Raw genomic sequence first — 22,022 nt, 5'->3', positions numbered from 1 at the left:
AGTAGCAATCCTCATATCAGACAAAATAGACTTTAACATAAAGAGTATTACAAGATATAAGGAAGGACACTACATAACGATCAAGGGATCAATCCAAGAGGAAGACGTAACAATTGTAAATATCCATGCACCGAACATAGGAGCACCTCAACACATAAGACAAACACTAACAGACATAAAAGGAGAAATTGACAGTAACAAAATAGTAGTAGGAAACTTTAACACCCAACTCACACCAATGGACAGATCATCAAAACAGAAAATTAATAAGGAAACACAAGTCTTACATGATACATTAGATGAAATGGATCTCATGGATACCTTCAGGACATTCCATCCAAAGGCAGAAGAATACACCTTCTTCTCAAGTGCACATGGAACATTCTTCAGGATAGACCACATCCTGAGTCACAAATCAAACTTGAGTAAATTTAAGAAAATTGAAATTGTATCTCGCAACTTCTCTGACCACAATGCTATGAGACTAGATATGAATTACAAAAAAAAAAAAACTGTTAGAAACGCAAACACATGGAGATTAAGCAACACGTTTCTAAATAACCAGCAGGTTACTGAAGAAATCAAAAGGAAAATCAAAAAATTTCTAGAAACAAATGACAATGAAAACACGACAAATCAAAACCTACGGGATGCAGCAAAAGCAGTTCTAAGAGGAAGTTTATAGCAATACAGTCCTACCTCAAGAAGCTAGAAAAACATCAAATAAACCACCTAACTTTACATCTAAAACAACTGGAAAAAGAACAACAAAAACCCACAATTAGTAGAAGGAAAGAAATCATAATGATCCAAGCAGTAATAAATGAAAAAGAAATGAAAGAAACAATAGTAAAGATCAATAAAACTAAAAGCTGATTCTTTGAAAATGTAAACAAAACTGACAGACCTTTAGCCAGACTCATCAAGAACAAAAGAGAGAAGAATCAAACCAACAAACCAGAAATGAAAAAGGAGAGGTTACAACAGACAATGCAGAAATACACATGTTTATAGGAAACTATTATGAACAACTAGATGGCAATAAAATCTAAAATCTGGAAGAAATGGACAGATTCTTAGAAAAGTTCAATCTTCCAAGACTGAACCAGGAAGAAATAGAAATTATAGACAACCTAATTACAAGCACTGAAATTGAAGCTGTGATCAAAATCTCCCAAAAAACAAGAGCCCAGGACCAGATGGCTTCACAGGAGAATTCTGTCAAGCGTTTAGAGAGGAGCTAATGCCTATCCTAAGAATCTTTCAAAAATTGCAGAGGAAGGAACACTTCCAAACTCATTCTACAAGGCCACCATCACCCTGATACCAAAACCAGACAAAGAGAACACAAAAAAAGAAAACGACAGGCCAATATCACTGATGCACAGAGATGCAAAAATCCTCAGCAAAATTTTAGCAAACAGAGTGCAGCAACACATCAGAAAGCTCATAAACTAGGATCAAGTTGGGTTTATTCCAGGGATGCAAGGATTCTTCAGTATATGCAAATCAATCAATGTGATACACCATATTAACAAATTGAAAGATAAAAACCATATGATCTTCTCAATAGATGCGGGAAAAGCCTTTAACAAAATTCAGCAACTATTTGTGATTAAAACTCTTCAAAAAAAATGGGCATAAAAGGAACCTACCTCAACATAGTAAAGGCCATATATGATAAGCCTATGGCAAACATTATCCTCAATGTTGAAAAACTGAAAGCATTCCCCCTAAGATCAGAAACAAGACAAGGGTGTCCACTTTCACCACTGTTCTTCAACATAGTTCTGAAAAGTCCTACCTATAGCAATGAGAGAAGAAAAAGAAATGAAAAGAATCCAGAATGGAAAAGAAGAAGTAAGCTCTCACTGTTTGCAGATGACATGATACTGTTCATAGAAAACCCTGAAGATAGTATCAGAAAATTACTAGAGCTAATCAGTGAATTTAGCAGAGTTGCAGGATCCAAAATCAATACACAGAAATCTCTTGCATTTCTATATATTAACAATGAAAAATCAGACAAATTAAGGAATCAATCCCATTCACCATTGCAACAAAAATAATTAAATATTTAGGAGTAAACTTACCTAAGGAGACAAAAGAACTGTACAGAGAAAAATTATAAGACACTAATGAAAGAAATCAAAGATGACATAAACAGATGGAGAGATATTCCATGTTCCTGGGTAGGAAGAATCAATATTGTGAAAATGACTATACTACCAAATGCAATCTACAGATTCAATGGGATCCCTATCAAATTACCAATGGCATTTTTCACAGAATTAGAACAAAAAATTTCACAGTTCTTCTGGAAAGTGAAAAGACCCCAAATAGCCAAAGCAGTCTTGAGAATAAAGAATGGAGCTGGAGGAATCAACCTTCCTGACTTCAAATTGTAGTACAAAGCTACAGTCATCAAGACAGTATGGTACTGGCACCAAAACAGAAATATAGACCAATGGAACAAGATAGAAAGCCCAGAAATAAACCCATATGCCTATGGGTACCTTATTTTTGATAAAGGAGGCAGGAATATACAATCAGGCAAAGACACCCTCTTCAATAAATGGTGCTGGGGAAAGTGGACAATTACATGTAAAAGAATGAAATTAGAACACTTCCTAACAGCATACACAAAGATACACTCAAAATGGATTAAAGACCTAAATATAAGACCAGAAACTATAAAATACTTAGAGAAAAACATAGGCAGAACATTTGATGACATAAATCAAAGCAAGATCCTCTATGACCCACCTACTAGAGTAATGGAAATAAAAACAAAAGAAAACAAGTTGGACCTGATTAAATCTAAAGGCTTTTGCACAGCAAAGGAACCTATAAGCAAAGTGAAAAGACAACCCTCAGAATGAGAGAAAATAATAGCAAATGAAACAACTGACAAAGGATTAATTTCCAAAATATACAAGCAGCTCATACAACTCAATACCAGAAAAACAAACAACCCAATCAAAAAGTGGGAAAAAGAACTAAACAGACATTTCTCCAAAGAAGATATACAGATGGCTAACAAATACATGGGAGAAGGCAGTGGCAACCCAGTCCAGTACTCTTGCCTGGAAAATCCCATGGATGGAGCGGCCTGGTGGGTTGCAGTCCATGGGGTCGCTAGGAGTTGGATACAACTGAGTGACTTGACTTTATTTTTTCACTTTCATGCACTGGAGAAGGAAATGGCAACCCACTCCAGTATTCTTGCCTGGAGAATCCAAGGGACGGGGGAGCCTGGTGGGCTGCGGTCTATGGTGTTGCACAGAGTCAGACACGACTGAAGCAACTTAGCAGCAGCAGCAGCAACAAATACATGAAAAGATGCTCAACATCACTCATTATTAGAGAAATGCAAATCAAAACTACAATGAGATATCACCTCACACTGGTCAGGATGGCCATCAAAAAGTGTACAAACAATAAATGCTGGAAAGGGTGTGGAGAAAAGGGAGCGCTCTGGCACTTTTGGTGGGCATGTAAATTGATACAGCCATTATGGAAGACAGTATGGAGATTCCTTAAAAACCTAGGAATAAAACCACCATATAACACAGCAATCCCACTCCTAGGCATATACCCTGAGGAAACCAAAATTGTAAGAGATACATGTATCCCGTTGTTCATTGCAGCAGTATTTACAATAGCTAGAGCATGGAAGCCACCTAGATGTCCATCGACAGATGATAAAGAAGTTTTGGTACATATGCACAGTGGAATATTACTCAGCCATAAAGGCAAACATATTTGAGTCAGTTCTAATCAGGTAGATGAACCTAGAACCTATTATACAGAGTGAAGTGAGTCAGAAAGAGAAAGATAAGTACCGTATTCTAATGCATATATACGGAATCTAGAATAATGTTACTGAAGAATTTATTTACAGGGCAGCAGTAGAGAAACAGACAGAGAGAATAGACTTATGGACATGGGGAGAGGGGAGGAGAGGGTGAGATGTATGGAAACTTATATGGAAACTTACATTACCATATGTAAAATAGACAGCCAATGGGAATTTGCTGTATGGCTCAGGAAACTCAAAGCAGGGCTCTGTATCAACCTAGAGGGGTGGAATGGGGTGGGAGATGGGAGAGAGGTTCACAGGGGAGGGGATATCTGTATACCTATGGCTGATTTATGTTGAGGTTTGACAGAAAACAGAAAATTCTGTAAAGCAATTATCTTTCAATTAAAAAACAAATTAGAATATTACTCAACCTAAAAATAAAGCTGATACCATTAATGAAAAAATATCGATATTATAGCAAAGAGTATTAGTCAGAAATTAAGACATTTCAGGTGTCTGACTGGCTTTGGAATAAACAAAAGCTTATTATCCTAAATGAAACTGTAATGATAAAAGTTTAAAGAAAATACTTTAATATTTTCTTCTTTAGTAAAATACCTAGAATGCCTGAGTTTCTCAAACTAGGAGAGTCTTTGTCTTATCTTATCTGACTTATCCTTTCAAATTCACTTGTCCTCAGGAATCTTTCACTAAATTACTGCCACAACCTGCCTGGCCGAGAGAGAGTGGGGTGCACAATGTAGACGATGAGATATAAAGAAATACTCTTTTTTTTGGTAGCCCATGTCACATAACTGGGGCTTCCCAGGTGGCTCAGTGGTAAAGAATTCACCTGCCAATGCAGGAGACATGGGTTCTGTCACTGGATTGGGACTATTCCCTGGAACAGGAAAGGGCAACCCATTCCAGTATTCTTGCCTGCAGAATTTCATGGACAGAGGAGGCTGGCGGGCTGCAGTCCATGGGGTCACAAAGAATCAGCACAATGGAGTGACTGAGCACACAGGCACACATAACTGTTTTATTCCTGGCAGTGTGGAGATTTTATGGCATAGAATTGTAATTTATGTGCATTCTAATCTCTACTATTCAAAATGAGAAATAACATAAATTAGATTGGTACCTTTCTGTTCTAACTGGAACTTGTGAAGGTGGAAGAAATTTATTGATACAGTGACATTATGATGAGATTACAAAGTTATGTAATTATCCTAAATATTAATTGCAGCTACTCATCATCCACTGAGTAAAGGGGAAGGAGGTGAGGTAGGGCTGGGGCAGCTGACATTTATTAACTTCCTACTGTGTTGGGCATGTGCTAGACACATCTACATGTATCAGATCAGATCAGTCACTCAGTCGTGTCCGACTCTTTGCGACCCCATGAATTGCAGCACGCCAGGCCTCCCTGTCCATAACCAACTCCCAGAGTTCACTGAGACTCACGTCCATCGAGTCAGTGATGCCATCCAGCCATCTCATCCTCTGTCGTCCCCTTCTCCTCCTGCCCCCAATCCCTCCCAGCATCAGAGTCTTTTTCCCATGAGTCAACTCTTCGCATGAGGTGGCCAAAGTACTGGAGTTTCAGCTTTAGCATCATTCCTTCCAAAGAAATCCCAGGGCTGATCTCCTTCAGAATGGATTGGTTGGATCTCCTTGCAGTCCAAGGGACTCTCAAGAGTCTTCTCCAACACCACAGTTCAAAAGCATCAATTCTTCGGCGCTCAGCCCTCTTCACAGTCCAACTCTCACATCCATACATGACCAAAGGAAAAACCATAGCCTTGACTAGACGAACCTTTTTTGGCAAAGTAATATCTCTGCTTTTGAATATGCTATCTAGGTTGGTCATAACTTTCCTTCCAAGGAGTAAGCGTCTTTTAATTTCATGGCTGCAGTCACCATCTGCAGTGATTTTGGAGCCCCAAAAAATAAAGTCTGACACTGTTTCCACTGTTTCCCCATCTATTTCCCATGAAGTGATGGGACCGGATGCCATGATCTTCGTTTTCTGAATGTTGAGCTTTAAGCCAACTTTTTCACTCTCCACTTTCACTTTCATCAAGAGGCTTTTGAGTTCCTCTTCACTTTCTGCCATATGCCCCAACCAGGAACGCTGAAGTAGCTGAAATTGAACAGTTCTATGAAGACCTACAAGACCTTTTAGAACTAACACCCAAAAAAAGATGTCCCTTTCATTATAGGGGACTGGAATGCAAAAATAGGAAGTCACGAAATACCTGGAGTAATAGGCAAATTTGGCCTTGGAATACGGAATGAAGCAGGACAAAGACTAATAGTGTTTTGCCAAGAAAATGCACTGGTCATAACAAACACCCTCTTCCAACAACACAAGAGAAGACTCTATACATGGACATCACCAGATGGTCAACACCAAAATCAGATTGATTATATTGTTTGCAGCCAAAGATGGAGAAGCTCTATAAAGTCAGCAAAAACAAGACCAGGAGCTGACTGTGGCTCAGACCATGAACTCCTTATTGCCAAATTCAGACTTAAATTGAAGAAAGTAGGGAAAACCACTAGACTATTCAGGTATGACCTAAATCAAATTCCTTATGATTATACAGTGGAAGTGAGAAATAGATTTAAGGGCCTAGATCTGATAGATAGAGTGCCTGATGAACTATGGACTGAGGTTCGTGACATTGTATAGGAGACAGGGATCAAGACCATTCCCATAGAAAAGAAACGCAAAAAAGCAAAATGGCTGTCTGGGGAGGCCTTACAAATAGCTGTGAAAAGAAGAGAAGTGAAAAGCAAAGGAGAAAAGGAAAGATATAAACATCTGAATGCAGAGTTCCAAAGAATAGCAAGAAGAGATAAGAAAGCCTTCCTCAGCGATCAATGCAAAGAAATAGAGGAAAACAACAGAATGGGAAAGACTAGGAATCTCTTCAAGAAAATCAGAGATACCAAAGGAACATTTCATGCAAAGATGGGCTCGATAAAGGACAGAAATGGTATGGACCTAACAGAAGCAGAAGATATTAAGAAGAGATGGCAAGAATACACAGAAGAACTGTATAGAAAAGATCTTCACGACCCAGATAATCACGATGGTGTGATCACTGACCTAGAGCCAGACATCCTGGAGTGTGAAGTCAAGTGGGCCTTAGAAAGCATCACTATGAACAAAGCTAGTGGAGGTGATGGAATTCCAGTTGAGCTATTCCACATCCTGAAAGATGATGCTGTGAAAGTGCTGCACTCAATATGCCAGCAAATTTGGAAAACTCAGCAGTAGCCACAGGACTGGAAAAGGTCAGTTTTCATTCCAATCCCAAAGAAAGGTAATGCCAAAGAATGCTCAAACTACCACACAATTGCACTCATCTCACACGCTAGTAAAATAATGCTCAAAATTCTCCAAGCCAGGCTTCAGGAATATGTGAACTGTGAACTTCCAGATGTTGAAGCTGGTTTTAGAAAAGGCAGAGGAACCAGAGATCAAATTGCCAACATCCGCTGGATCATGGAAAAAGCAAGAGAGTTCCAGAAAAACATCTATTTCTGTTTTATTGACTATGCCAAAGCCTTTGACTGTGTGGATCACAATAAACTGTGGGAAATTCTGAAAGAGATGGGAATACCAGACCACCTGATCTGCCTCTTGAGAAATGTGTATGCAGGTCAGGAAGCAACAATTAGAACTGGACATGGAACAACAGACTGGTTCCAAATAGGAAAAGGAGTACGTCAAGGCTGTATATTGTCACCCTGTTTATTTAACTTACATGCAGAGTACATCATGAGAAACGCTGGACTGGAAGAAACACAAGCTGGAATCTACATGTATGCTTTCACTTATAAACTGTGGGTAACTGTAATAGTACAGGAAGTAGAGCAAAGACAAGAAGCAGTATTTACAAATATATCTCTTTTTTTGTATAGATGGTCAGCTTTTTAAACTTTTTATTTTCTTTTGTCATCTACTTTTGGCCAACCAAATCCTTTGATTGTTTTCAGCTCTCTGAGTCACAGCTACCTGGGATTGCTGTATAGACAGCCATTTAGTGGGTTTGGGGTTTTTTTGCCCAGGGAGGGGGGCAGCGCGGGATGTGTTGGGAAATTAAATTTTAAGTTCTCAGACAATAGTTAACAGTTGTGTATTATTATATACTTTAAATTTTGCCACGAGGGTAGATCTTAGTTTCGTGCTCTTGCCACAAAAACGTTTTTAATTAAAAACAAAGTGGGGTGGGAGACACAAAAGGAAACTTTTATAGGTGGTGAATAAGTTTATGGCTTTAATGGTGGCCTCACAGATGCATATTATCTCCAAACTTACTGAGTGTGTATACATTAAATATATACAGCCTTTTGTATGTCAGTCATATCTCAGTAAAGTGGTTTTTAAAAAACTTTTTAAAGGGAAAATTTATACTTTTAAGAAATGTTATTTAAAGATTGGAGAAGGCAATGGCACCCCACTCCAGTACTCTTGCCTGGAAAATCCCATGGACGGTGGAGCCTGGTGGGCTGCAGTCCATGGGGTCGCTAAGAGTCGGACACGACTGAACGACTTCACTTTCACTTTTCACTTTCATGCGTTGGAGATGGAAATGGCAACCCACTGCAGTGTTCTTGCCTGGAGAATCCCAGGGACGGCAGAGCCTGGTGGGGTGCTGTCTATGGGGTCTCACAGAGTAGGACCCGACTGAAGCAACTTAGCAGCATTAAAGGTTAAAATAGAAAAAATCTTGAGTAGTATGTATTGAATATTTATTAGAATATTAAAATAATCCTGTTATTTTTATAATTCCTGATTATTGTCGAAATAACTAACATTCTCATTTTAATTTTAAGAACAGCCTTGGGAGACAGCATGATTATTCCCATTTTTCAGATGAGATAGTGTAAGATTCAAATGTTAAGTTTCCTATAGATGCTGTAACAAAGTACCATACATCAGGTGCCTCAAACAACAGCAATTTATCTTATCATAGTCATGGAGGCTAAAAATTCAGGATTAAGGTTTTGCCACTGTTGGTTCCTTCTGAAGGTTGTGAGCGAGAATCTGTTCCATGCCTTCTTCTTGTCTTCCCTTTGTGTGTGTCTGTCTCTGTATTTAAATTTTCCTCTTTTGTGAAGACAGCAATAGTATTGGACTGGAGCTCACCCTGATGACATCATCTTAACTTGATCATCTCCAAAGACCCTATTTCCACATAAGGTCACATTCACATATCCTGGGATTAGGCCTTTGGCATCTTTGGGGAAGACACAATTCAACCCATAAAGGATATGAAGTCATTTGATTAGGGTCTCTTAAGTAGGAAAAGTTGGACATAGTGCATTGTACAACCACTGAAAGTAATTTTAAAAGAATATGAAATATATCTATAATACCACTTTGAAAATTCAACTATACTTCAATTTTAATAAAGTAAAATTCACTTTATAATATTTTCTTATGCCTGGGTAGATTTTATTTAAAATTAACTGAGTTTCTAAAATATTTAATAGCATTTTTGGTTGTCAGATCAGATCAGATCAGTCGCTCAGTCGTGTCCAACTCTTTGCGACCCCATGAATCGCAGCACGCCAGGCCTCCCTGTCCATCAACAACTCCCAGAGTTCACTCAGACTCACGTCCATCGAGTCAGTGATGCCATCCACCATCTCATCCTCTGTCGTCCCCTTCTCCTCTTGTCCCCAATCCCTCCCATCATCAGAGTCTTTTCCAATGAGTCAACTCTTCGCATGAGGTGCCCAAAGTACTGGAGTTTTCAGCTTTAGCATCATTCCTTCCAAAGAAATCCCAGGGCTGATCTCCTTCAGAATGGACTGGTTGGATCTCCTTGCAGTCCAGTTTCTAAAATATTTAATAGCATTTTTGGTTGTACTGGATTTCAAATTCTTTTTCTTTCTTTGGATATAAGTAAGTGATACGACACAAGCTATGGAAAGTTGTCCAATACTCAGTGCTTAGATCTGAGTTTAAATCTGAACTACCATTAATTCAATGTAAAGCTTTAAAATGTCAACTCCTCCACCATATTTTGAGATGCCCATCAGAATACTGTTTAATTTATTTCAAGTGCACTCTGATACTAGATTATCTGTAGGTTTCACGCTCTGGAAGAATTATAGTTTAATCTGTGTTAATATGTATCTTGTGATCAGAGATTTCTGAAGATTGGAGAGAACAAGAATCCACTAGGGTAATAAAACAGTGTTCGATAGTTTGTTGATCTCTTCCTCCCCTCCCTCCCAAATCTTTGCTATATCTTCCTTTTTCCTGTAAAATGATTTTAGACTTACAGAAATGTTGAAAAATAGTACAGATAACTTTTTCCCTGAACCTTTGGAGAATAAGCTGCTGACTTGATGCTCTGTCACTCCCAGATACTTCAGTATATATAATTGCTGCAGATAAGGACATTCTGCTGCATAGCTTTGATACAAACATAAAACTCAGGAAATTCACAATAATTCATTGCTACCAACTAATCCGTAGACCATATTCAAATTTTTTTAGTTCTCTTAGATATCCTCTTCATAGCAAAAGAATTCAATCCAAGATCGTGCTTTGCATTTAGTTGTCATGTCTCTTTAGTGTTCTTCCATCTGGACTAGTTCCTTAGTCTTTCCTTGATTTCTCAGCACTGTGACACTTTGGAAGAATATGTTTTGTGGAATGTGTTTGACTTAGAGCTTGTCTGATAGTTCCTCATGGTTGCTGCTGTTGCTGCTAAGTCGCTTCAGTCGTGTCCGACTCTGTGCGACCCCAGAGATGGCAGCCCACCAGGCTCCCCCGTCCCTGGGATTCTCCAGGCAAGAACACTAGAGTGGGTTGCCATTTCCTTCTTCAATGCATGAAAGTGAAAGTGAAGTTGCTCAGTCGTGTCCGACTCCTAGCGACCCCATTGACTGCAGCCTACCAGGCTCCTCCGTCCATGGGATTTTCCAGGCAAGAGTACTGGAGTGGGGTGCCATTGCCTTCCCATGGTTAGATTCAGGTTTAGGTGTCTATAGCTGGAATCTCACAGTGGTGAAGTGTTCTCATTTTTTAGAGGGCTAGAGGTTTGATTTGTCTCTTGACTAGTGATACTCACTTTGATCACTCAATTAAAGGTGGTGTTTACCAAGCTTCTTTACTGTAAGGTACACTTCTTCCCTTTGTAATTAATACATATTTTGTGGGCTCTTTGCAGCCTCATGGACTGTAGCCCACCAGGTCCTCATCCATGGGATTCTCCAGGCAAGAATACTGGAGTGGGTTGCCATGCCCTCCTGCAGGGGGTCTTCCAAACGCAGTGATCCAACCTGTCTCTTAAGTCTCTTGCATTGACGGGAAGGTTCCTTACCACCAGCGCTACCTGGGAAGTCTTATATTTTGTGTGCAAACTATAAATTTTTGTCATCAAATTTTCACCCACTATATTTAGCATTGGTTGTTTCTTGACTGAATTTACTACTATTAGGTTGGTGCAAAAGTAATTTTGGTGTTACATTGTTGAACTTTGCCATTTCATATTGGAATGCATTCTTAAGTAAATGAGATTATGTTATACATTATTTTAATGCACATTTCCTGCTTTGTTTTTTTACTCCTATAACTTATTACTTGCTGTTTATTTTATATTTATTTTAGACTATAGAAATGATGTTAGACAAAAGGCAAATTTGAGTGATTTTTTAATTTGAGTTCAAAATGGGTCATAAAGCAATAGAGACAACTCGCAACATCATCAATGCATTTGGCTCAAGAACTGCTAACAAACATACAGTGCAATGGTTCTTCAAGAAGTTTTGCAAAGGAGACAAGAGGCTTGAAGATAAGGAGCATAGTGGCCGGGCATCAAAAGTGGACAAAGGACAGCTGAGAGCAGTCGTCGAAGCTGATCCTCTTATGACTACAGAAACTGCTGAAGATTCCATGTCAACCATTTTACAGTCATTTGGTATTTCAAGCAAATTGGAAAGGTGAAAAAGTTTGATACGTGGATATCTCATGAACTGACTGAAAATTTTTAAAAATTGTCATTTTGAAGTGTCTTCTCTTATTTTATGCAACAACAGCGAACCATTTCTCAATTGGATTGTGATGTGTGACGAAAAGTGGATCTTATACCAAATTGGTGACGACCAGCTCAGTGGTTGGGCCGAGAAAAGCTCCAAAGCACTTCCCCAAACCAAACTTGTACCAAAAAAAGGTCACGGTCACTTTTAGTGGTCTTTCGGCCAGTGTGATCTTTCTGAATCCTGGCGAAACCATTACATCTGAGAAGTAGGCTCAGCAAATTGGTGAGATGCACCAAAAACTGCAAGGCCTCCAGCCAGCATTGGTCAGCAGAATGGGCCCAGTTCTTCTCCATGACAGCATCCTACCACACATTGCACCAGCAACACTTCAAAAGTTGAACAAATTGGACTATGAAATTTTGCCCCACCTGCCCTCTCACCAACCAACCTCGGCTTCTTCAAGCATCTCGACAACTTTTTGCAGGCAGAACACTTCCACAACCAGTAGGAGACAGAAAATGCTTGCCAAGAGTTCATGAATTCTGAAGAAAGGGTTTTTATGCTACAGGAGTAAACAAACTTATTTCTCATTGGCAAAAATGTGTCGATTGAAATGGTTCCTATTTTGTTAATAAAGATGTGTTTGAGCCAAGTTTTAATGATTTAAAATTCACAGCCCTAAACCACGACTGCTTTTGTATCAACCTAATATAATGGTTCCCAAATGTTGCTTTTCCTGACATTCTGCTGTAAGGAAGAACTTATTCTTCTCTCTCTTCATTTATTTTTATATAAGCATGGACTCATGACTTTCTGTGAGTAATGGTTATAATTCATCATTGTTTTTCACTTTGTCCAAATTGTCCAAAAGTTGATCAATGGGAGACATTTCAAGCTGGCTTCTATTTCTTTTTTACATATTGCCATAATTTTTTAAAGCATTTCCACTAGTAATTTCTTCACCAAAACAGTAAAAGAAGTAAAAAATCAAGGCTCAGTGAAAAAACAGAAAACCTCAATAAAGAAATAGTGAATATAAAGAGCTAAATGGACATTTTAGCATTGAAACCCATAATAACTGAAAGAAAAAACTCACTGGGTAGGCTTATAGTAGAATGGAGGGGACAAAGGGATCCTGAAGATAAGACAGTAGACATTACTAGAACAAATAAATGAACAGAGCTTTAGGTACCTGTAGGATTGTGACCAAAAAAGACTCCAGCAAGAGAAGGAGAAGAGTGGAAAGAATGCAGGGTTGAGAAGTAATTAAAGAAATAATGGACACAAACTTGCCATACTTGGCAGAAGACATAAACCTGCACCTCCAAGAAACTGAGCAAATTCCAAACAAGATAGACCCAAAGAAATGTGCAAGACACATCATAATAAAACTTACGTAAAATTAAAGACAGGAAAAATCTTGAAAATACAAGGAGAGAAGTGGCAGCGTATGTATGGGGAGAAACAGTTCCAATAACAGTGGATTAATCATCGGAAACCATGGAGACTATGAGGCATTTGCAAAATATTTTTAAAGTACAGAAAGAGCTCAAAAATTCTATATTCAGGAAAAATATCCTTCAGGAATGAAGGAAGAAATCAAGATATTCTTAGATGGAGGAAAACAAATAGAATTTGTTTCTAGCAGCCCTATCCAAAAAGAATTTTTAATTTAAAATCCAGCAGGACATATTCAGGACTTCTTTGCTGAAAACTTAAAAATACTAATGGGAGAAGTTAAGGGAAATGGAGAGATGTGCTGTGTTCATGGATTAGAAGATTCAACATAGGAAAGATGAATTCTTCCCCAATTGATAAACAGGTTTAATGTAATTCCTATTAAAATTCCTTTAAGTTTTTTTTTGTTTTTGCTTTTTTGTTGAAGTATGGTTGATTTACAATGTTGTTAGCTTCTGATATACAGCAAAGTGATATATGAGATCAGATTCTTTTCCATTGCTGCTGTGCTACTCAGTCACGTTGTCGTGTCCAGCTGTTTGCGACCTCTGCCCATGGGATTCTGCAGGCAAGAATAATGGAGTGGGTAGCCATTCCTTTATCCAGTGCATCTTCCTGACCCAGGGATCACACCCATGACTTCTGCTTGACAGAAGGGTTCTTTACCACAGAGCCACTTGGGAAGCCCTCTTTTCCTTTATAGTTCATTATAAAATAGTATAATTCCTTGTGCTACTCAGTAGGTCCTTGTACTTATCTATTTTACTTAGTAGTGTGTATCCATTAACTCTGTTAAGATTTTTAATAGGTATTGGTATCCTAAAATTAATACAGAAATGCAAAAGAATTAGAAAAGTTAATAAAATTTTGAAAAGAAGAAACTGTGAAGAATCCATCTTTAATTTCAAGAGTTTTTATAAGAATCAAGGCTCAGTATTAGGGACATTGACACACTGATTAGTGGAACAAAATAGAAAACTCAGAAATATCTATACAAGTACAGCCAGTGAATTTGTGACTAAAGTACAAAAACGGTGAAGGAAGTGTCTTTTCAACAAATGAGGGGGAAAAAACTTTTACCCTAAACCTCACACTAGGATTAAAAACAAAATTTTTAAGACATAGACCTCAGTAAAAAATGCTTAATTATGACACCAAAACACAGTCCGTAAAAGAAAAAAATTGATAACCTGGACTTTATCAAAATTAAAAAGTTTTTCTGTGTGCAAAGCTCTGTTAAATGGATGGAAAGTCAGACTCCACAGTGAGGAAGAATAGTGGCAAAGCACATGCCTGATAAAGGATTGTTATCTACAGTGTATAAAGAATTCTCAGAACTGAACCAGAGAAAAACAAATCCATTAGAAAAAAAGAGATTTGGAGGAAATTCCCTGGTCGATGGTGAGATCTCCATGCTGTCATTGCCTAGAGTCCCCGTTCAATCCCTGGTCGGGGCACTAAGATCCCACAAGTTGTGGGAAATGGCCAAAAGAAACAAAGCAACAGATTTTTGCATTTTTAGAAAAAATCTAGGAAAACAATGGACATGTCACTGAAGGTGGTATGAAGGCAAATAAGCATATTCCCTTCAGATACGCCCTTCATGGGCTTCCCTTGTGGCTCAGACGGTAAAGCCTCTGCCTGCAATGTGGGAGACCCGGGTTTGATTGCTGGGTCGGGAAGATCCCCTGGAGAAGGAAATGGCAACCCACTCTAGTACTCTTGCCTGGAAAATCCCATGGACAGAGGAGCCTGGTAGGTTATGGTCCATGGGGTCGCAAAAAGTCGAACACGACTGAGCGACTTCACTTCCACTTTTTTCACTTCATAGATCACCCTTCACATTGTTGTGATGAAGGGGTTACATAACTCAGTGAAGCTATGAGCCATGCTATGCAGAGCCACCCAAGACAGACGGGACTGGGGGTCACAATAAACTATATGGATCACAACAAAAATTGCTCAGAGATGGGAATACCAGACCTCCTTACCTGTCTCCTGAGAAGCTTTTATGCAGGTAAAGAGGCAGCAGTCAGAGCTGGACATGGAACGGACTGGTTAAAAATTTGGAAAGGAGCACAACAAGGCTGTATATTGTCATCCTGCTTATTTAACTTTCATATTTAACTTAGCCATAGTGGGTGGCAGCGGGGAAATTCTTTGTGACGAAATGGTCCTGTATTTTGATTGCAGTGGTGATTGCATGAATCTACACGTGTGACAGTAAAATTGGTATAGAGCAAAATAACAAAGAAGCACGTCAAGGCTGTATATTGTCACCCTGCTTATTTAACTTGTATGCAAAATGCATGAGTGAGTCAGCTCTTCGCATCAGGTGGCCAAAGTATTGGACCTTCAGCTTCTGTATCAGTCCTTCCAGTGAATACTCAGAGTTGATTTCCTTTAGGATTGACTGGTTTAATCTCCTTGCTGTCCAAGGGACTTTCAAGAGTCTTCTCCAACACCACAGTTCAAAAACATCAATTCTTCAGCACTTAGCCTTCTTTATTATCCAACTCTCACATCCATACATGACCACTGGAAAATCCATAGCTTTGACTAGACAGACCTTTGTTGGCAAAGTGATGTTTCTGCTTTTTAATACTCTATCTAGGTCTGTCTTAGCTTTTCTTCTAAGAAACAAGCGTCTTTTAATTTCATGGCAGCAGTCACCATCTGCAGTGATTTTAGAGCCCAAAAATAAAGTCTCTCACTATTTCCATTGTTTCCTCATCTATTTGCCATGAAGTAATGAGACCAGATGCCATGATCTTTGTTTTTTGAATGTGGAATTTTAACCCAGCCTTTTCACTCTCCTCTTTCACCTTCATCAAGAGCCACCTGGGAAGCCTAGTTCAAAGGATGGATAGGAATAACCAAAGTAGCATATGGTTTTAAACAAAGTCTGTTTTTCATGGATTTAAGAAATGTAATCAGAGAAAAAGTCACATTCCTATTCTTAAGGTTGGAGAACTCTAAGATTAGCCAAGGATGTCAAAATAAATTACAGATCTGTGTTGTCACCTGTTCTTCTCCTCCATGGGATTTTCACACTTATATATTTACTGCTGTTTCTGCTGTTCAATTGCTAAGCGTCTGACTAGGCAAGAATACTGGAGTGGGTTGCCATTTCTTTCTTCAGGGGATCTTCCTGGATCAGAGATTGGTAGGTAGATTCTTTACCACCGAGCCATATTCTGTATTTAGATGATTGTTTAATATTTTGTCTACTGTGGAATTGTAAGTATTCTGTGACTCAGCATTGTAGTCCCAATTCCTATTCTAGTGTCTGACAGCACTTAGTAAATACTTATTGAACGTGTTTTTACATGAGATAAATGACTGCAAAACTGTTTAAAACAAAAGACAGTTATAGAAATAAAAACCAGGATGGTAAAATAGAAAAGTTTAGTGTAATGGTAAAAGATTTAAGCTTTTATAGCTAAGCAGTTCAGGGTTGGGTTTTGTAATGATGCTGTGTTTACCGAAGAATGCCAGAGTTTTGGATTGAGCAGTGAATGAACTGTGGCGTGGTTGTAGAAGGTAGCACAGGTTAAGGAAGAGACCAGAGCGTGAGCCTCTTAAATACTGGCTGCTTTCTGGTGTGGAAGCTTCTTAACAAACCACCACCTATGACAGATCTGTTTAACTGAGGCCCTCAGAATCCCTGCTTGAAGCATCCTGATGACGCCCTCAGCCTGCTGAGTGCTTGCTCCTTAGTGTGCCTGTGCATATCTGCTGCTGGTGCGGGAGGCGGTTGGGTATCGGGGTTCATGTACTGGTTTGTGCTGTCAGGCCTTTTCATACTGGTTTCATCTTCTTATTTAATTAGACAATTTAAATAATTATTAAATAAATCAAGGAAAAAGTTAGGTTTCTGGAAAAACTTAAGTTTCCTGTGAAAACCCAAGTTGAATGCTTTGTAAAGATTTGATAAAAGGTAATTACTAAAAATAAATACTCTTTGGTATTTGGTCATCTAAATTTTTAGTAAATGGTAGACATTCCATTTGGGGTTTGGGGGTTTATTGTATTTTTTTCTTTTTTGGTGTGTGTGTACTCAAATCCCTGTACTGCAACCTTAGGAGGCATCATTCACATATGCCAGTCAAAATGGCTACTGTTAATAATCCACAAATAATAAATGCTGGAGAGGATGGGGAGAAAAAGGAACCCTCCTACACTGTTGGTGGGAATGTAAATTGGTGCAGCCACTATGAAGAAAAGTAGGACGATTCCTTTAAACACTAAAAATAGGGTTACCATATGATCCTGCAATCCCATTCCTGGGCATATATCTGAAAACTTTAACTCAAAAAGATACATGCACCTCAGTATTCGTATCAGCACTGTTTACAGTAGCCAGGACATGGAAGCAACCTAAGAAGCCAAGACAGATGAATAGATAAGATGTGACATATACACACACACACACACACACACACACACACACACACACACAATGGAATATTACTCAGCCATAGAAGAGTGAAATAACGCCATTTGTAGCAGCATGGATGGGCCTAGATATTATCATATTTAGGTGAAATACGTCAGAGAAAGACAAATATATCACGTATATGTGGAAACTGAAATTCTATAGATGAACTTATTTACAAAACAGAAATAGACTCACAGACATAGAAAACAAACTTATGGTTACTAAGGGAGATGGTAAGGAAGAGATAAATTGGGAATTTGGGGTTAACATATACACACTACTACTATATAAAGCAGATTACAACAGGGACCTACTATATAATACAGGGAACTATATTCAATATCTTTTAATAGCGTTTAATGGAAAAGACTTCATGTTCATGATCTGAGCCACAGTCCGCTCCCGGTCTTGTTTTTGATGACTGTGTAGAGCTTCTCCATCTTTGAGCTGTTTCAAACCCTAAAAGATGATGCTGTGAAAGTGCTGCACTCAATACGTCAGCAAATTTGGAAAACTCAGCAGTGGCCACAGGACTGGAAAAGGTCAGTATTCATTCTAATCCCTAGGAAAGGTAATGCCAAAGAATGCTCAAACTATCACACAATTGCACTCATCTCACACGCTAGTAAAGTAATGCTTAAAATTCTCCAAGTCAGGCTTCAGCAATACGTGAACCATGAACTTCCAGATGTTCAAGCTGGTCTTTGAAAAGGCAGAGGAACCAGAGATCAAATTGCCAACATCCACTGGATCCTTGAAAAAGCAAGAGAGTTCCAGAAAAACATCTATTTCTGCTTTATTGACTATGCCAAAGCCTTTGACTGTGTGGATCACAATAAACTGTGGACAATTCTGAAAGAGATGGGAATACCAGACCACCTGACCAGCCTCTTGAGAAATCTGTATGCAGGTCAGGAAGCAACAGTTAAAACTGGACATGGAACAACAGACTGGTTCCAAATAGAAAAGAAGTACGTCAAGGCTGTATATTGTCACCCTACTTATTTAACTTCTATGCAGAGTACACCATGAGAAATGCTGGGCTGGAGGAAGCACAAGCTGGAATCAAGATTGCCGGGAGAAATATCAATAACCTCAGATATGCAGATGACACCACCCTTATGGCAGAAAGTGAAGAAGAACTAAAGAGCCTCTTGATGAAAGTGAAAGAGGAGAGTGAAAAAGTCATCTTAAAGCTCAAAATTCAGAAAACTAAGATCATGGCATCTGGTCCCCTCACTTCATGGCAAATAGATGGGGAAACAGTGGAAACTGCCTGACTTTATTTTGAGGAGCTCCAAAATCACTGCAGATGGTGACTGCAACCATGAAATTAAAAGACACTTGCTCCTTGGAAGAAAAGTTATGACCAGCCTAGACAGCATATTCAAAAGCAGAGACATTACTTTGCCAACAAAGGTCCATCTAGTCAAGGCTAGGGGTTTTCCAGTAGTCATGTATGGATGTGAGAGTTGCACTGTGAAGAAAGCTGAGCACCGAAGAATTGCTGCTTTTGAACTGTGGTGTTGCAGAAGACTGTTGAAAGTCCCTTGGACTGCAAGGAGATCCATCCAGTCCACCCTAAAGAAGATCAGTCTTGGGTGTTCATTGGAGGGACTGATGTTGAAGCTGAAACTCCAATACTTTGGCCACCTGATGTGGAGAGCTGACTCATTTGAAAGACCCTGATGCTGGGAAAGATTGAGGGCAGGAGAAGGGGATGACAGAGGATAGGATGGTTGGATGGCATCACTGACACAATGGACATGGGTTTGGATGGACTCCGGGAGTTGTTGATGGACAGGGAGGCCTGGTGTGCTGTGGTTCATGGGGTCACAAAGAGTCAGACACAACTGGGAGACTGAACTGAACTGAACTCAATGGAAAAGAATCTGAAAATAGGTCTCTGAATCACTTTTCTGTACATCTGAATCACTATAAATCAACTATACTTAATAAAAGTATTTATTTTAAAAAAGAGTATTTATTGACCTCTTCCAGTGGAAACAATTGTTACCTTACTAATCAACTCCTAAACTATGTCTTGGTGGTGGTTTGATCAAGAAGTTGTATCCGACTTTTTGGGATACCATGAACTGCAGCCTGCTAGGCTCCTTTGTCCATGGGATTTCCCAGGCATGAATACTGGAGTGGGTTGCCATTTCCTTCTCCAGGGGAATCTTCTCAACTCAAGAATCAAACCAGGTCTCCTTCACTGCAGGCAGATTCTTTACTGACTGAGCCACCAGGGAAGCCAAACTAGGTCTTAAAAAGAAAGCAATTTATATTGATTTAATTCATGCTGAAGTGTGAATAGCAATCCCACAAACCTCCCAGAAATGGTTCTTCTTTTTAAAAAGGATATTCTTTTTAGGTTAAGCTTTAATGTGCTATTTCAGACAGAGGACCAAGTGAACATTTGAAGTGGAAGTAGCTCAGTCGTGTCCGACTCTTTGTGACCCCATGGACTATACAGTCCATGGAATTCTCCAGGCCAGAATAGTGGAGTGGGTAGCCTTTCCGTTCTCCAGGGGATCTTCCCAACCTAGGGATCGAACCTAGGTCTCCCGCATTGCAGACGGATTCTTTACCAGCTGAGCCACCAGGAACATTTGAGACTTTGTGGAAAAAGCTCTCTGTCTGTTCCCCTCTTTCATATCTAAGTATTCCATGGATAGGGGACTCTAATGGAGAAATGGTGGCCATCCCTCCCCCGATCCATCTATGAAAGGCCTGAACAACCTTCCAATATTTAAGCCTTCCGTCTAGAATGCACAAAGTACCTAGATCAAGAGTGACAGAGAGAGAGTTTTCTTCACCCTTACCACTGTGACAGAGTCAGTAGCCTGGGTAAGGTGAGGCTTCATGTCATCCTGGATAGTTGCGTCTCATGCTGCCTCTCTCTCCCTCATCCTGGGGTGAAGATGGTGAGTTGTGGAGTAAGGGGAAGGAGGTCTCACATTTCATAGTAGCCTATGTGAGTTGGAGGCTTCCCTGGTGGCTCAGAGGGTAAAGCATCTGTCTGCAATGTGGGAGACCTGGCTTCAATCCCTGGGTCAAGAAGATCCCCTGGAGAAGGAAATGGCAACCCACTCCAGTATTCTTGCCTGGAGAATCCCGTGGACAGAGGAGCCTGGTGCAGGTTACAGGCCATGGGGTCACAAAGAGTCGGACACGACTGAGCGACTTCACTTATATGAGTTGGTGAGGTATAGGCCTGCTGTGCAGAAAGACCCTGTGGAACTCTCTTGACCTGAGGGAGAGGAGGGTTGTTATACTGCCCTGCAGGTACCTTCCGGTAAACACTCCGTAGTTGCCCGTGATTGTCTCTCTGTAGCTATAAGTCATCCTTGGCTGATGGATGAAAGACCTAGTTGGCATCAGAAATATAGTTGAGTGGTATTTACCGCATACAGTAGAAAAAGGTAGATTGTGAGGTTCAGAGAGGTTCTGTGATAAATGCAGGCAGTAAATGTCAAATTTTATGAAGGCAGAAGAAGGAAAAAAACATTTATTGACTGACATCCACCAAATTCCAATCACATTCATCGCTACTTCTCATATTTTCCTGCCAAGTAGAAGCTGTATAGTCCAATACATTCTACCTTAAAAATTCATTTGTTTCATTTTCTGTTCCATAATATATTCTTGATTGTTTTAATACAAAGTATTATGAATTATTATTGAATAGAATCGATGATCTTAGAAGATACACCATGTTTGTCCCATGTCTTCATGTCTTCTCTGGCACAACCACCTCCTGCTCCAGTGCAGGGTCTAGTCTGAGAAGCACAGGGACATTTATCCTCACAGCAGCCTCGTGAAAAAGATAGTATTTTACAGATGAGGAAAGGAAGGTTCAAAGAGGGAAAGTCTCACAGGTACTACATGCCAGTGTTAAATTTCTCCCCCAAACTCCCTCTCTTACAGATTTTGTGGTTCTATAAAACAGAAAAACTAGCAATATAAATAGAGTGCTGATCTAAAAGGTAAGAGAGCTTTTTGGTTCTGTTCCTAACAAAGTTGTTGACTTGCAGGGAAATCTTTTGAATATCCCTTAGAGAAATCTTATATTTCATTTCCTCATATGCATATTGTTTCATTTCACCCTTAATGTTAGGGAAAGGTATATACATACTTTTAAGAATCAGACACTTGGCATGCTTGAAGATGAGTTCTGAATAAAAGCAATTATTAATGAAATAATAACCGTTAAGAACTCTCAAACCTAGTGCACTCTTCTGTGTGCCCACACATACTTGACTTTTAAACACAAAGTCATTGTCACCAATTACTGGTTTCCTT

The 22,022-nt window shown here is 39.3% G+C and overlaps 1 protein-coding gene across 5 annotated transcripts in view; it reads left to right on the top strand.

The window, feature by feature from the left end:
• Positions 1-22,022, top strand: part of POU2F1 (POU class 2 homeobox 1) — a 202,357-nt gene that overhangs the window by 91,609 nt on the left and 88,726 nt on the right. Inside the window, exon 2 of one of the 5 annotated variants that reach the window (XM_061399430.1) lies at positions 21,648-21,706. The exons of the other annotated variants lie outside the window; for them this stretch is intronic. The gene's annotated coding sequence lies outside the window, so the exon portion shown is untranslated. The remainder of the gene's footprint in view (positions 1-21,647; positions 21,707-22,022) is intronic. 5 annotated transcript variants of the gene reach the window in all.

This window comes from Bos javanicus, chromosome 3 (genome assembly GCF_032452875.1).
Source record: "Bos javanicus breed banteng chromosome 3, ARS-OSU_banteng_1.0, whole genome shotgun sequence".
NCBI lineage: Eukaryota > Metazoa > Chordata > Mammalia > Artiodactyla > Bovidae > Bos > Bos javanicus.
Note: the sequence above shows the minus strand (reverse complement) of the source record. Positions and strands in the feature narration are given on the sequence as shown.